This window comes from Silene latifolia, chromosome 1, assembly GCF_048544455.1.
Source record: "Silene latifolia isolate original U9 population chromosome 1, ASM4854445v1, whole genome shotgun sequence".
In the NCBI taxonomy this organism is placed as follows: Eukaryota; Viridiplantae; Streptophyta; class Magnoliopsida; order Caryophyllales; family Caryophyllaceae; genus Silene; species Silene latifolia.
The window spans coordinates 148,475,285-148,493,411 of record NC_133526.1 but is presented as its reverse complement, the minus strand read 5'-3'; positions in this window follow the sequence as shown (position 1 = coordinate 148,493,411).

The following is an 18,127-nucleotide window of genomic DNA, read 5'->3' as shown; positions in this document are numbered from 1 at the left end:
TGTTAATCAAGCAAGGCTCAGGCAAAACAGGTGCAAAATGCAATATCATCCTTGAAATACTACCGCTCCGACTCGACTTATATGCTAAAATAAACGTGCATTTTTTGAAATTTTTGAAATTTTTGAAATTTTTTTGAATTTTTCTGTATATATAGGAAATAAACGAGCAATGCAAAACTGAAATGTAAACGTGAATGCAAGCAAATGAAATGTGACGCAAAACGCTTCCCCAAACCAAATCGCACAATGTCCCCATTGTGCAAAATCATGTAATGAAGAAAAATGGAAAACGGGAATTTGCGAGAATATAAAATAAAACATAATGACATAAAGTAAAGACTTGGGAACTCACAAGACTTTAAGCGCAGCATATAGGAAACCTCCCCAAACCAGCGTGAGCTAGGAGGTTTCAGTAGCCAGCAGTGCTACCAATAAGGGTGCCTGAAAGACAGAAAGTACCACGCATAAGACCGAAGAAAGCAATTTTGAAACGTAAAAATTGTGCATAAATGAGACAATAGAAGAAATAGATAATTCGACGGAAAATAGAGTGGAGTAAAAGACTCCCTTAGGTCCGCATATCGACCAAAGACAGCAGGGGAGAGGTCGTGAATGAATATAGCAGCAGCAGTGGTCGATCGACCACTAAGGTCAGTCGATCGACCAAGTGGACGTGAACAGTAGCTCCTGTAAACCTGCAATTCAGTCGATCGACCAATGGTACGGTCGATCGATCTGAAAAACTCTTCTTTGCAGTGTCTTATTTCTTCGTAATTGCTCAATGATTTGAGCTAAGAAGCTCTAAATACCTGCAAAAGCACAATAATACGAGCCCAAAATTGCGCAAAACCCAGAAGAATGTCGAAAGTGCATAAAAATTCTAAGCAAAAAGAATAAAAGCGAAGTTCTCGCGTACACGAAAGCAATAAAATGTCTTAACAAAATTAAAATGAAGTTTATAACGCACTTGATCAACTTAATAGTTGATCAAGAAGGACCACGGTATGGCCCACTTCGTCGGCTTCTGGCTACTAGAGGTAGCCTCATAAGTGCTCATGTTATCAGTTGCACTCTTCTCTGCTTCGACAGTCGGAGAATTCAGTTGATCAGCTTCGTCATCTTCCCAACCAAGGACTTTCTTGGAATCGTCAAAATCCAAATCAGACCATCTCACCTTGGCTGGCTCATCTTCCACTTCCTCATCGGTCCCATAGCTCAGGCATCCAAGACCTCCTCTTTGAATGATAGGCTTTGTCGCAGCTGGAGCATCCAACGACTCTTCCTTCCCATAAACAGCTCCTGCAATGTCTAAAACAACAAGTTTTTCCTCTTTTTCGCTCCCAGTCTGGGGCGGAGGGGTTAATACAGGAGTAGTAATAGAGATAGGCGATTCAGGAAGCACAAAGTACGATTTCTTTTCAGAAACCGTGTTACAAGTGACAGGCCACATGGGATCCTTTTTCTTAGCCGGCTGGGCAAAAACAATAGAGTGCTTTCCCACTTTGAAAGTCAAGGTACCTAGACCGACATCGATGACTGCACCAGCAGTGAGCAGAAACGGCCTACCTAAGATGATCGGTATATGGTCATCCTCAGGCATGTCAAGGACAACAAAGTCAACAGGGAAGAAAAACTTCTCTATCTGGACGGGTATGTCCTCTAGGACTCCTATGGGCTCGACCACAGAACGGTCAGCCATCTGGACTGTCATCTCAGTTATTGCAAACCTGGTCAGTTTAAGCTTCCTAGCTAGAATCAGGGGCATGACACTTATGCTAGCTCCTAAGTCACATAAAGCCTTTTCGATGGAAAAGGTACCTATCTTTTGCAAGGAACGAAAAAGCGCCCGGGTCTTCTAACTTATGGGGCGCAGTGTGAGACAAGTAGGAGCAAGACTCTTTAGTTAACGCAACAGTATGGACATGTTCAAGCGATTTTTTCTTTGACAATAACTGTTTCATAAACTTAGTGTATGCTGGCACTTGGTTAACTAACTCAAGGAAGGGGACTTGTACATTTAGACTACGGATAACTTTCTCAAACTTACTGAAAGATACCTGTTCCTTGGTTGGCACGAGTCTCTCCGGATATGGGGCTGTAAGGAGTACCTTAGCCCTCTCCTCTAATTCGCGCGCGCCGGCGTCCTTGGACTTTGGCTGGAAGTCCGTCACCTTTTCTTTGTTGAAGCTAGACCCCTCCTCAGACCGTCTCAAATGAGACCCATTAACCGTCATTGGATCGAACCGGAGCGGGATGACCCATCAAGACTCGAGTCGCCCCCAAAATTTTCGGGACCGTGGTTCCCCGAAACAAGTGGTCTCGTAGATTATTTGGCATTAAAGGACGAAATTCTTCAACATCAGCAGTGATATTGGTCGATCGACCACCCTCCTCGATCGATCATTGGGTTGCCTGATTCGAAGCTCCTGTAACCCGCAATTCGGTCGATCGACTAGGTACTTCGATCGATCGATGAAATACAGCAGGCATTTTTTTTTTGATTTATTCGTTCTGACTTTGTTTGGACTCGGATCTGCCTCATTCTTTTCAACGACTTTCTCGACCATGGCGGGACCCTCAAGTGTGGACCCGCTCCTCAAGGTGATGGCATGTAGGGTCTCCTTTTGTTCGGGTTGAGTGGGTAAGTGTCCGGGAGCTCGAGTGTTACTTTTACTAGCCAACTGAGCTATTTGGCTCTCTAGTAACTTCATCCCGGCCTCTCTTGCTTGGGACTCCTTCAAAGAAGATTCTTCACTCGGAAAATTCAGAATTTTGTGTTTGTTCTTTGCTGCGGCACATAAGGAGGCTTTTGATATTGTTGTTGCTTTTGATGCGGAGGCACATATGGGCTCTTCTTTGTGGCGGAGGTTGAGTTGGATTCAAAACATTACGGCTTCTCCAACTCAAGTTTGGATGTTGTGGCTCGTAGTAGGTGTTGTTCGGCCTATAGTGTTGAAAGGCAGCACAAGATTCAAAGGGACTAGGGCAGTTCTTCGAGACATGGCCCTCAACTCCACACCTTTCACAAAGGAAGGGACCGTCTGACACAGCGTTGACTTGGTATATCCCACCCTTAGAGGCTCCTCCTAGCTCATACTTGTCAAATCTCGCGGTGAGAGCCTCAAGTGCAGCAACAGAGGAAGATTCAGCAGCTCTCCTCTGGTTCCCTCTCGAATTCCCATACTCGGCCTTGTGGGTAGCTAGATCGTCAATGATCTTCCACCCCTTGGTTGCTCCCAAATTTTCAGCGAATCTTCCATTGGCTGCAGCATCCAAAATGGCCCTCTGATCGTCGTACAACCCATTGTAGAAATGATTGCACAAACTCCACTTTTCAAACCCATGGCGCGGTATGGTTCGCACTAACTTCTTGAATCGGACCCATGCCTCGTGGAAATTCTCATCTGGCCCTTGTTTAAAGCCCGTGATTTGAGCTCTAATAGCGATCGTCCTCGAAGCAGAAAAGTACTTCTTGTAGAACGCCAATGCCAATGTATTCCAATCAGTGATCTCCTGAGCGGTCCGGTCCAAATCTCTATACCACTCCCTTGCAGCATCACGAAGGGAGAAGATGAACATGGTCTCTTTGATTTGATCCTGGGTCACGCCAGCTGGTGGGGGAATGGAGCAGCAGTAGTCAATAAAGGTCTCCATATGCCTTGCTGCATCTTCATTTGCAGCTCCCCCAAACTGATTTCTCTCGACCATAGTGATGTAAGCAGGCTTTGGTTCGAATTTCCTGGCATCTCCCGGTAACTCGAACCCCTTGTATAAATTGTCGGCTGTCGGCTCAGAAAAACTAGCTATACTTGCTTCCTCGGCCATGACTGAAATTTCTGGAGAAGTAACTGTCTCGGCTGAAGATGTAGAAACGGGTGAAGATGGTGGATTTTCCTCGAACAGCTCGTTCTCGTAAAAGCTAGAATGAGAACTTGGCTCTTCCAGCTGTTGTTCTTGAAATAATCTCCTCTTTACGTGCAAAGATCTTTCAATCTCTGGATCAAATGGTAGTAATGGACCACCCTGAGACCTGCGCATAAGAGGAAACTACAACAAAATATAAGAACAGTTTAAGGAACGGATGTTCCTTAAACTAAGAAAGACTAAAAATTAAAACAACTAAAATTACGACTATTGCCTCCCCGGCAACGGCGCCAAAATTTGATACCCGTCGTTGTGAGTACCAAAGATAAAATTTATAATCTTCTATTAAGACTAACCTAGGCTAGTGGTAACAGGGTCGAACCACAAGGAGGCAGTTGTAAACTTTAGTTGATTTATGTTCAGTCTGAGGTAACTATAATGGGGGTTGATTTGAATTGGTCTATAGCTAATAACAAAAGAAAATAAACTAAAAATACAATTTAAACAGATAAAAGAAGGGTACTAGGATGGTCGGGTCATTATAGCTTCGGCGGCAGCAAACTAAGTCGGTCTGAATCAAACACAGGTAAGGCGGGAGATAAGAGGTCCTCTCGGTCCACTCCTAACAAATAGCATCTCTCGATCTCGCTATAGGTCCCTAATGTCACTAATACTAACTTTCGTCCTGAAAAGTGACCAATGGTCTAAACTATACCGATCTTTCAATCTTAGCACAGTTTAGTCGATTTAATTGATGGTCAAATAACCTTCCCTATCTTTCGATCTAATGGGTCGGTCACAAAATAGGTATCTAACTGGTCGCATGCATTCGATTTGTTAAATACGAGATTAAAACCAATTAAAACGAAGGATAACCTTACAAGGTCAGTCGATCGACCAATGATGTCAGTCGATCAACTGACACGCGGGTTCAGTCCGTGTTCAATCTAGTGCCGCCTATGCCACAATTCCCCTACATCCTAGCACTATAGATTTAGCTACTCATGCTAAGGGCAGAAACAACAACATAAACGATAAAACTAGCTACTGAATTCATGCTCAAAACGGGAAGGGAAACAATTGACATGCAATAATCAAGACGGTTTCGGGAATCTACTAGCAATTCTAATCTATTAGCAAAATAAATAAACTGAAAGTAAACAGGAAGAATACCGAATTGCAAGGGAAAGATTTATTATTAAGAACCGAAATTCCGATGCTCACAATAATCCCAAACCCTAACTATTCGTTAAAGAACTTGAATGAAAACTTAATGTAAAACTTGATGTGTAATTCGATAAAAGCTAGATGCCTATTCTGATGTTTCTAGGTTACGTTATATAGCAAACTAACGTAACAATTATTTCCTAAACCTAAACTTCACGGGCTTCAAGTTTCTCAATCTTTTAATTCTCGTCTGAAGCAGCGATGTGGTCGATCGACTGAGCAGGGAGGTCGATCGACTGGATCTCAGCAACAATAGCTTCTGGATCCCGATAGTTGGTCGATCGACCGATGGGACTAGTCGATCGACTGCTTGAGCTGCTAATTGACTTCTTTAAACTCGTGGACTCGTCTTTTGGGCCTTGGATTGCGCACCAAGCTCGTTCCTTAAGCAATTCCTTTACGTCATTTGCAATGCAGATTACTCGGGGACGGATTTGGCTTGATTTCCCGTTGAATTCTTCACATTTCTGCAATAGAGTACAAAATACGGAAGTAGACGGAAATAGGGAGAAATGTAGCATAAACTAAACAAATGAGCTCTGAAATGCGTGTAAAAAGAGATGTAAAACATCATATAAATGACACGCATCAAATACCAACCTTATGAATATTATACATACCATGACTCTTGAGGCCGGAAACACACACCATTACTTACAGTTATCCTACGTAGACATATAAATATAACGTATGACGCGGAATACACATATAATGACTCGCAACTATCACGCCACACCATTATTCATGAGGCCAGGACCTCACACAAAGTTTTACACACCTCATGGACCCATAATCGAATCTAACTAGCCAATCCTGATCACGTAAGCTACCACTTGATAAATAATACCTCTCATCCGGACTTAACTCAGTGCCCTTCATACCATATTCTCTCATACACACAATTATCACCCCCCGGCAAACGTAGCCATAACATCAGTACCCAACTTCCAGCTAACACCTCATATATTCACCTCCCGTACTCCCTCACAACCATACATACCAATCAAGCTCCACAGAATCAACCACATTAGGACAACTAACTTTCTTAATGTAACATCATCCCCAACCACTAGTGACAACAATACGACACCACTATCCTTCATGTGACCGCTCTCTCACTATCACTTCTTTACACAACAGTTTATTTCCTCTTTTGGTTGTCATCCCATATAACGAGCATCAGATCCATCAACAAAATATTCCTCAACATTATTCCCAATTCTATCCTTTATCGTATCGTCACCTAACTCTCCACCAAAATCTCAGACCGTGCAAACACTCTACAAGCTTCTTATTCCCTTAATACCCCGTATGAATAGGAAATTATTCGTTGAGGAATTTAGGAAAGATCCAACGTGGAAAATCACAGAAAAAGTGTTGAGGAAGAGGCGCAGCACCTGCTGCGCCTGTTCCCCAGTGCGTCTGTTCTGACGGATTTTAGGAAACAACTTTTAGTATAAATAGAGACGTCGAGGGAGGTTTCATTCACACAATTCTTCCGTCTTTCTTCGTCTGATTACACAAAACTCCCAAAATAAACCTACATCATGAATACTCTTGAATTTCGTCTAATAGAATGGACAAATGAGTTCTCCAACGTGGAGAAACACGACATGGGTGCTTATAATTTTGGATCGCTTTTGAGCTTGAAGTTGATCAAGGTAGTCAAACCGTTCCTAGATGCTTGTCTTGACTATTGGGACCCTAATTATCACGTATTTGCCTTTCCTGGAGGTGACATTTGCCCATTTCCCGAGGAGATTGCTGCGATTGGTGGTTGGGATCCGGAACATTTGCCTGCTATTCCCTCCACTTCTCAAGGGTATAAGAATAAGTTTAGAGACTTGCTTGGATTGGCCAGAGTTGATGTTGACCGTCTTGTGACTTCTAAAGGAGTGCGAATGTTGGATTTCATCGATCGCTTCATCAATAGGGCTGATCCTACTGTCTCTTATGTTGCAAGGCGAAGGGCATTCGGATTTTGCCTATTACATGTATATGTCCTTCAAGGAGATGTTGATGAGGACATGAGGGGCGACCCTCGTCTTTTAAGCCTGATTGAGCAAATGGAGCTGCGCTGGAGCCCAGCTTGTCTGTGTTTAGGAGAGATCCTATTGGGCTTAGATAACAGGAAAGCCAATCGCGACCTACCTTACTTGGGAAGTCCCATTATTTTGCAGGTAAAAGAACACTTTTTTCTTTCTTCTTTTTTTTTCGTTCTTTTTTTTTTTCGTTCTTTTTCTTTTTTTTTCGTTCTTTTATTTGTTTTTTCGTTCTTTTCTTTTTTTTGTTTTTTCGTTTCTAATACCCGCTTTTGGTAGGTCTGGCTCATGGAGCGTCTTCGATTGATCGAGCCCCTAGTTAATGTTCCTGCTTATCATGCTCGTTCGATTGTAATGAGGACCAGGCTTTACATGGTGGACTTCACTCGAGTGTGCAATTACTGAGAAAACAAATTGAAAAGTGAAGATGGCCTCTTAATTAGGTGGATCGTACCATGGTGGCACCTCAAATCTGTCACTGGAGTATCTTCCCTGGATCCTACCCGATCCGTTCGCATTCCCGGCTTGGAGTTTATGATATGAATTTTTCCGGAGAGGTTGATGAGGCGGGTTGGATTGAAGCAGAGGATCCCGAAGCTTGACACTGTTCCGCAGACTGCCGTGGCCATCAAATGGGCTCAGAGGAACATTTGGTTCTTGAATTCTTCTGTCAGTGCTATATGGGTGTCAGATTCCTATATGCGGTGGAGAAAAGCTGCTACTCCGGAGGAGCGCGAGAGACTGAGGAAGCGTGAACCTGTTGACTACAAGATTCGCGAGGTGGAAAAGGAGAAGGAGAAGCATCTGACTGAGGGAAAGGAAGAAGCCGGATTTCGAGTTGTTCATCCTTCGAAGAAACCGAAGACTTCTCCTGCCGTCGAGATGGTGGTTGACAAGAATGGCAAAACAAGACCACGAGAGAGACCATTGGTGATTAGGTCGGAAGTGGCGCAAGAGCGTCCGGCTCGAGGACGTGATAAGAAGTATGATAAAAATGACAAAGGCAAAGGAAAAATGGAAGAGTAGCCTAAGTCTTTATTATTATTTATTATTATTACTATTGTAATAAGGAGGCGAGGTTTTTAGTATCCTAGCCTATTTATTTTTATTATGATTTTATTATGTAACGTATTATTATTATTAATGAAATAAAAGAGGTTGATTGGTTATGAAACCGTTGTGATTTTCTTTCCATTATTCTTGTCGAATTTCAAGTGCATTCGCAAATGTCCTTCTATTTACATTGAAAGTGATTAAGTGGGTTGTATCCTGTGAAGGATTGCCGACGTATTCATTAAAAAAAATGAAATCAAACACTTGCGCGTAGTTCGAGTAAATGTAAAAGAATAATTGTTCTAAGCAAGAGCTTGTAATGAACTTTAGAAAATAAGCATGTGCTTTACTTACTCCGAAGTTGCAATTTAGTTTATTTGATGATATGAGAATGACAAATTGTCAAAATGCAAGAGCAACATGACATTAGCTTGATTCAGCTTGGACAGGGGCCGTTTGTTAGAAATCTACATCTCATTAATTTACATATTCATATATGTGATATTTAATTTAGTCATAAAATTAAATTGTTGATCTTATGCATGCAAACTAAATAAGAAGAGATAAGAAAATCGATTTCTCACCATCTAAATTTCGGTTTTATGGGCACCAACAAGATCTCCTTCTTGTTAGTTCTTGAGCTTTCCAATAATGGATGAACAAGATTCAAGTTTAGAATCTCTCCCAAAAGCATATACCCAAGGAATACCCTTAAAACCAATATTATTATGATCTAGTAATAATATTAATCATACTTAAATTTGGCACAAAAATGTTATTTTTGGTCTTGAAATTTCGGTTCAAGAGGGAGTAATGTGAGAGTTTATTTTTGCTCTTAAGCATCATCTCAAAAACTAGAGAGAACAACTATATTAGACTAGAATGAATGATGGATTAAAGAAGAGAAAAACTCTCTCCTTTTCTAATGGGTGGCCGAAAAAGATGGCCTTGGGTAGCATGCCCAATGCCTTTTATTTTTGCTCTTCTCAAAAGCTAGGTTTGCATGGCTACTAGATAGATATATTCATTGTGTTTTCCACTTAAGATAAAAACACAATATATATCTTACACACCCTCCATTATTTCGGCACATTTAACATAAAATGGATGGTCCATTTTATTTTGTCATTTGTCAATTTGTAACATATGTGACATGTTACTTGACATATGAAATTGTAATGTATTTTTAACATATTAAAAATCAACATACTCATAAAATATGTCATATACAAAATCGACTAGTAATTCGTAATTACTTGTACCAAAATGGTTTATCAATTATAAATCACAACATCTTGTATTTATAATAAATCATTCATTCAATCTTAATTCAATATCAATTGTTTCGTAAACAATAATTTTATCCAAGTAATAAAACAATTCGATTACTTAGACCGTATCTCATTTAATCAAATTACAATAAGACACGTAAACTTAACTCACAAATCACCTGTCAATTTTAAACAATTTAATCAACTCGTATCGGCATACGATTAATCAAATAATCAATTATGAGTATTTACCTATAGGTATGACCTAAGGGGATCAACTAATCACCACCGTCGCACGACAGTAATGTCAAACTCTAGACAGCCAATCATTACCGATATGTGTGTACCAGTTGACTGTAAAATATTACATCCCACATGTATTCTTAAAATGAGATTTAAACATGTGATCATTATGATCGACAGTTGTGATCGCATTATTGTCGGAGGACACATATTCCAACACCGTTTATTTCGCCCCACAAGAGCGACACGTGAGGTTACGCGAGGCACGTTTTTGCTCCTACTCTAGGCATAATAACGTTTTAATTGGTCAAGGTTTGTTGGGTTGGCAAATTCGTTCCCGTCTAGGTCTGTGATCCTAACCGCACCCCTGGAAGTATGGACTTGACTAGGAATGGCCCGGCCCAATTGGGTTTGAATTTTCCTCGTGGATCGACAGGTAAAAGAGCCCTAATTTATTTTAGGAGCAAGTCTCCTTCTCTGATGTTCCTTGGCTTAACCCTTTTGTTGAAGGCTCGTTTAATACGCGCCTGATATGTTTGCACATTATGTAATGCACGTAACCTTCGTTCATCTAGGAGGATGAGTTATTCATATCTATCCGTTTTTCCAATCGGCTTAGGGTATTTGACTTTCGAGTAAAATACGCAAGGATGGTATTTCTAGCTCGACTGGTTGTACGGCTTCCATGCCGTAAGTCAAATAGAAAGGAGTGGCCCAGTGGGTGTCATAACGGATGTACGGTATCCCCATAAAGCAAAGGGTATCTTGCTTGGCAAATCTCTATAGTTGTCAATCATTTTCTTGAGAATTGTGACAACGTTTTTGTTTGCTGCCTCTACCGCGCCATTGGTTTGTGGTCTATGTGGCGAGGAGTGGTGATGCTTGATTTTGTACTTGGCTAGCAATTGTTCAGTTTCAGCTTAGAAATGTGACCCATTGTCACTGATGATCTCATGTGGGGAACCATATCGACAGATGATATTGTTTTGTATGAACTTTGCCACGTTCTTGGCTGTAAGACTGGTGTAGGAAGCCGCTTCTACCCACTTGGTGAAGTAATCTATTGCTACTATGATGAAACAGTGACCTCCTGTTCCGGCTGGAGTGATCTTGTCGATGATGTCAATTCCCCAAGCAGAGAATGGCCAGGGAGATGACATGGTTTAAAGCAATGAGGGAGGAACATGTTGCACATTCCCAAAGATTTGGCAATTATGACAATGTCTCACATATTTGATACAATCAGATTCCATCGTGGTCCAATAATATCCTAAACGTGTGATTTTCTTTGCCATCATGGGTCCACTCATGTGAGGGCCACATTCTCCATCATGGACTTCTTCCATCACTTTTCGTGCCTGTGAATGATCAAGATAACATAGGATTACACCAAGAGGTGTTCTTTTGTATAACTCTCCTTACATGAGCGTATTGGGAAGCTAGCAAGCGGATAGCGCGTTTTCCCCTTTTGTCCATTTCTGGTGGATAGGTTCCGTTGAGTTTGAAGTTTAGGATTGCTTGGAACCAAGGCTCCTCTGTAATTTCCTCTTCATCGGTGATTTGTTACACATAAGCTGGCTCTGATCGTCGTTCGATGCATAAAGGCATTTCTACCATACTATCCGGCATGTTAATCAAAGATGCGAGTTTTGCAAGAGCATCCGCAAATTGATTTTCTTCTCGAGGTAGATGTAAGTAGGTTACTTGATCGAAGAATTGGGCTACTTGGTCTATCCTGGCTTGATAAGGTGCCAAGCTTTCCCTTCGGATTTTCCAGGATCCCGTAATTTGATTGATGATCAAAGAGGAATCCCCATGTACTCGAAGATTCTTGATGCCTAAACTTACTGCCGCTTGCAATCCAATGAGGCAAAGCCAGATTCTCGGCGTTATTTGTCGCCTCGAAGTCGAGTTTGACAGAGATTGGTGTATGCTCGCCTTCAGGAAAAATGAGCAACACTCCTATTCCAAATCCTCTTAAGTTCGATGCTCCATCAAAATAGAGGTCCCAGGAGTCTACATCTATTTGGAGTATATCCTCATCCGGAAATGACCAGGTGTCTATCATTTGTGTATCATTGATGGGATTTTCTGCGAATAATTCGGCAATGGCGCGCCTCTTTATGACTTTCAAAGGCACATTCTTAAGATCGAACTCAGAGAGCATCAAAGTCCATCTCGCTAGACGTCCATTGAGAACGGGTTTCTCGAAGAGGTATTTGACAGGATCCATTTTGGAGAATATTTTGACGGAGTAGCTAAGCATGTAGTGGCGTAGCTTCTTCATTGCCCACACAAGAGCGAGGCATGTCTTCTCGAGTGGCGTGTATTTGCACTCGTACTCCAAGAACTTCTTACTAAGGTAGTAGATGGCTCTTTCTTCTTTTCCTACGGTTTGTGCTAGCATGGCGCCCATGGCCGTTTCAGTTACCGTAAGATATAAACCAAGAGGTTGATCTCGTTGGGGTGGCATGAGCACTGGCGGTTTGGCTAGTATTTCCTTGATTCGGTCGAAAGCCTTCAGACAGTCATCATCACACATGGTGTGATTTTTTTTCTTTAACTTCTTGAATATGGGTTCGCAGATCATGGTGAGTTTCGATATGAATCGACTTATATATTGTACCTTGCCTACGAATCCCCTAATTTATTTTTCTGTTTGAGGTTGCGGCATTTCGATTAGAGCTTTGATCTTTGAAGGGTCTATTTCTATACCTCGTTGGCTAACCACGTATCCTAGGAGTTTGCCAGATGTCACTCCGAATGCGCATGTCTGAGGATTGAGCCTCATGTTGTACTTCCGTAGCCTCGAGAAGAATTTTCGAAGGTTCGCAATATGTCCCTCTCTTTCCTTGGACTTGACAATCATGTCATCTACGTATACCTCACCTTCTTTATGCATCATGTCATGTAAGAGCGTAGTTATCATGCGTTGGTATGTAGCTCCGGCGTTGATTAACCAAAATGGCATAACCGTGTAGCAATAGGTTCCCCATTGAGTGACAAAGGTGGTCTAATGTATGTCCTCTAAGGCCATCTTGATCTGGTTATATCTTGCGTGTCCATCCATGAAGGATAGTAACGCGTGATCCGCCGTATTATCCACTAATATGTCGATATGTGGTAGAGGAAAGTCATCCTTAGGGCTTGCTTTGTTTAACTCCCTAAAGTCAACACAAACACGGATTCTCCAATCCTTTTTCGGTACGGGTACTATGTTAGCTACCCAGTCTGAGTACTCGGAAACTTTGATGAACCCAGCTTTGAATTATTTATCGACTTCTTCTTTGGTCTTGAGAGCCCATTCTGTCCTTATTCGACGAAGCTTCTGTTTCACGGGTTTGAAACCTGGTTTGGTTGGGATTTTACGCTCTGCAATGTCCCTGTCGATCCCTGGCATATCTTTGTATGACCAAGCAAAAACGTCTTTGAACTCGTGTAGGAGGTCTATGAAATTTGCCCTTTCGGTGGGTTCAAGGTTGTCCCTACCCTAGGTTCTTGGGGTTCTAGTTCAGTTCCTATATTGATGGGTTCAGTATTCTCTATCGCTGGTCCCCCTTCCCCCTCTTGTAGTATTTATTTAGCAATATAGGGAGGTATTTTGTTTGAGTCAGGGTCTGGGTCATTCTCATTATCATTGTAAACAGAATTGCATTTAAAATAACACGAAGAGTAAGCAGAACCTTTTGAGAAAAGTTGAAACAAAGAAGCCATCTAATCTGTGGTCAGTGGCGGTAAAGGGACCGCGGTTGGGACATTTCCCGAACTACTGTTGCTATTTGACACTAAGCTAGGAGAAACGAGGGGAGTGGGAATGACGACAGGAGGAAACTCTCTAGGAACTTCTCTAGACTCCAACTCTGACTCCGACTCTGACTCTGACTCAAATTCATCGTCTTCTGGTTCTCCTTTGAACATCTCTCCTTCTCCAGTAGTGAGCTTGAAGAGTCTTCCTTGATTGTTTGTCTACTTGATCGATTTTCTCCATCCTTTCTGCTGATTGGTGTTGGTTTCTGTGTCCAGTGTGGCAATGATCTCATCTATGATGCTTTCGGCACTCTTGATTAAGGGAAGATCCTGGAGGTAGACATCCTCCTCGTTATCCGTCCATATCCCGTTGATCACCTCTTATTTTGGGGAAATAAGATGTGAGCAATCTAAGGTAGACTCATCACTTGTAATCATCAAAACTCCAAGAGGATCCTGAGTGTTGTTAGGCTTATCTCCAGGTGGTATTGGTAGGTGGCCGTCTTCACTCATATCTCGAAGTACATTTTTCAATTTGTAGCATTTCTCTGTATCATGTCCCTTACCTCTATGGTATTCGCAGTACGAATTCTCATCCCAGAATTTGGATTTCTTTTCTGGTTCGGGCGTAGGGCCTATGGGTTGAAGTTTCCCGAGTTTCATCAATCTTTTCAGAGCGTTGGAATACGTGTCCCCTAGATTTGTGAATTTCCTTGGAGGGGTACACTTCTTAGATGGCTCAAGGAGGTTAACTTCATCAGTCTTGCTAGTAGAGCCGTAAGAACGACTTGTTGAGCCTTGATATCCACGACCTATCGTTTTGGACAAGAGCCCTTTACGAATGTCATCTTTGATCCTTGTCCCTAGTACGGTCAAGTCTTTGAAAGTTTTGATATTTTGATACCTCAAATGATTTGCGTAGATGGGCTTTAGGTTGTCCAAGAATTTCTCCACAAGGGTAGCCTCATCCGGACGTTCAACAAGTTGAGTACTAGTCTTCCTCCACCGACTTAGGAAATCGGTGAAACCTTCTTTGTCATTTTGGGTAAGAACCTCTAAAGTGCGCATGTTGACTTGGATTTCAGCATTATCCGCATATTGTTTAGCAAACTCGATTGCGGCATCGTCCCAAGTAGCGATTTTCTTGTGTTCTAGCAAATAGAACCATTGTTTTGGGATGGTGTCAAGAGATGAAGGAAAGATCCTTAAGAACATCACGGGTTTAATGCCTTTGATAGACATGTAATCCTTGAAGGCACAGATATGTTTCAAAGGGTTTTCATGCCCCTTGAATTTCGGGATATCCGTCATGTTAAAGTTGGTTGGCAACTTGGAACTCACAGCCTCATATTTGCGATTGTTCTCCCTACAAATGTCATCCCCTTTGAGATACATCAATTGCTCCTCTAAGTATTGGAGTCGTTTCTCAGCTGCAGTCATACCTATGGGAGGGTTTCGTCACCAAAGTCGTTCACGAAGTCATCAGCGATCTCACTTTCTCGAGGAGGCATCCTCATTTTCACGGCATATATTCGGCCCTCAAAGGTGTCAAGGCGATCATACACTTAGTCTTGAGTAACTTGGAGACGAGCTAGCGCGGCTAGGATTTGATCATTACCATTCTGGAGTTGGTTGAAGTTCACGTCACTTGTTTCAGGCATCTTGGAAACTGAATAAGAGATCGACGACGAATCAAAACACGATCGACCATTCTAGCACGCTTACTCGAAAAGAAATGTTTTGACTCGTGAAGTGGGAGTGTGCCACTTGTGTCAAGTGAGTTTTGAGGAAATGACAAAGTTTGAAAGACGTTGGTCCTAGTCAACTTTAGTGTAGTTGTAGGAGTGGACTCGAAATGAGGTTTTGAAATGGGTTTTGAGGCCCGAATTTTGACTCGATAATTGGACAGAGTTTCGGCTTGTTTTGCACTAATGTTAGGCCCAAGTTTCGAAATTTTACATTTTAAAGAAGGATTTTGAATTTACAAAAAATCGTCATGACTTTGTTTAGAAAAGGGTGATGACGTATGGTACAAACAATATACAAGCATTATAACGAGATGCCGAGTGAATTTAAATGGGTTTTGGTTTAAAGGGTGGGTTGCCATACCGAACAATCAAGCCCGAAGTCTGTGGAGAGGCTCGTACCAAACAAGAGTAAGGCCGATTCCTAGTCCATTTCCTCAAGTAGTGAAAGTCCTTGATACAAACAAGAGTAAGTACCATGGTATGGATGACGTCAATTGCTATCCATCCTTAGGCCCAAATAAGAATTAGGACCGTTTAGACGGGACGATTGGTCGAATGGGTTGGGTTGAGCCTAGGAAGGCCGAATAAACGATCTAGGAAGACCGAGTTATGAAAACCGACAATTGTCTTGTACAAACTATTCCCTAACCTTGTTCAAGTTTCACCCTTTTGGCTACACGTAAGTGTAGTATCCCCAGCGGAGTCGCCAAACTGTGGACGCGGGCCCACTGGGGCGCTTGGGGGAGAATAAGCGTTTGCATTTGTGGAGTCGCCCCCAATTTATTGTGGAAAATTGGAAACCGTTCGAATACCCCGTGCCATGTCAAGACACAAAGTAGTGACATAAACACCAAGAACTCGTTACCCTTAGCGTTCTATGTCTAGAATGACTCTCGTGGATGCTAATGAACACGGATGTTCACAGAGATCTGGAGTAAGGGGTGAGGGTACGTATTAGGAAGCTCTTTTGATCGAACACCTAATCCCGCCCGCCTCGATAGCGGCCTCTACTAATGATTAGGGAAATTATCTATACTCGATATATTGTCGATTATATGCATGCAATGCAACATTCATTAGATTTATCCTAACATGTGAGAATTAGACTAAGTCGGTTATCACGTAATTTAGCATACAATTGATGTCGAAGTAGGGATTTAAGTTCAATAACATGTGAAGGCATGCAAGTGATACAAGAAATATAAATACAACAGAATAAATAAAATAAAGAAAGATTACAATAATTACATCGGATTTAATGATTTATGTCGAAAATACTTTTAAAACGGATAAATTGGAAAAGAAAGAACAAAGGAATTAACGAACAGGAATTAAGGTGATAATACGAATAATAGTAAATTAAATACGTAATTAATAAACTAGGTCAAGGCAAGACGGGAGTTCAGAGAAAGAAATCAGCCAGGAATAGGCGCAGCAGAGCTTTGTCCCTTGGAAGAGGCGCAGCAGTTGCTGCGTCCGTTCCTTGGCTCAGTTCTGGCTGTGAAGCCGGAAGTGCAAGTCGTTAACGTTCGTTGGTTAATTTAATGATTGATTATATTATTTGACTCGGATGGAAGTTATTAGCAGATTATTTACATATGATTAACGGTCATAAAAACGATAAAACATGGATGGAACGAAATTAGAACGAATTATTACAAGATTAATGAGAATTAATTAATGAATTAATAAACTAGACAAATTAATTAGGTTAAACAAGTTATTAATATTGAATTACTGATGGATATGATGAACAAAAGATGGGAATATATCAAAGATGAATTCCAGAGCCTCAATATTGATGAATCGAACCTCTAAGAAACCGAATTTGATTTAAATGACGAAAACCCGCAAATATTAATTATTCAGGATTTAAGTCGGGAATTTAATGACGAATTCAATACTAATGAATTATTTACACGTTAGAATTATTATGCTTAAGTTGCGTCAATGAACAATGAACAATTGAAAAAACAAATTAAACAAACGAATCATCAATGGATGAGGGAAGAAGAAAGGAAGCAGGAACTGTGGCAGCCTCACGAAGAGGCGCAGCAGGTACTGCGTCCCTTCGAATAGGCGCAGCAGTTGCTGCATCCTTTCTCGACGGTCATCTTCTGGTAATTTGTAAAAAGGATTTAAAGCATGGTTTTATAAATCGGTTTTAGAAATACTTTCGACATAAACCTTACAATATGATTACAATAAATAAATAACAATAAATAAAATAGGGATTTACACCCTCATACTTTGTTTGACGAAACAAGATGAACTAAGTATACGTTTAGTGATGCTCGACTCGAATGTAGACTAAAGTGCCCTCATAAGAGGAATTAAAACAGATTGATTAAAGTTGATTATGGTGGAGTTGGTCAAATTGGTCGGTCATGCAAAATGAGGCTGGTACTCAGAAGGATCCAAGCTTACGTGGTCGAAAGTTCAAGCACGTAGACGCCAAAAAGTAAGAACGTGGTCTAGAATGCAAAGGGAGAAAAGAAGGGCGGACACTCGCGTGAGAAATATGTGAGACCGAAGGTCTCTATTTATACTAATCACACGGAGGAAGTAGGTTTTTCGGAGAAACTTTGGAAGTGAATCTCGAAAAGATATGAAAAGATAAAAAATACGCAGAAAAGGACTTGGGAAGAGGCGCAGCAGGCACTGCGTCTCTTGGAAGAGGCGCAGCACTTGCTGCGTCCTTTGCCAAGTGGTTTCCTCCTGCGGAAGAAAGATTTCCGTGTTTTGTCTATGGAATAACGGAATAATTTTGTTTTCCTTAATGTTTTGTGTGAATATTACGGGAAATTATTTGCCAATGATTAAAAGATTGTAAAATATGGAATATAAATATCCGGAACATTCCAGAACATTCCGACTCGGTTTCATAAAATGAAGACGGTTTTAGGCACGGACTCCAAATGTACTCTAATTA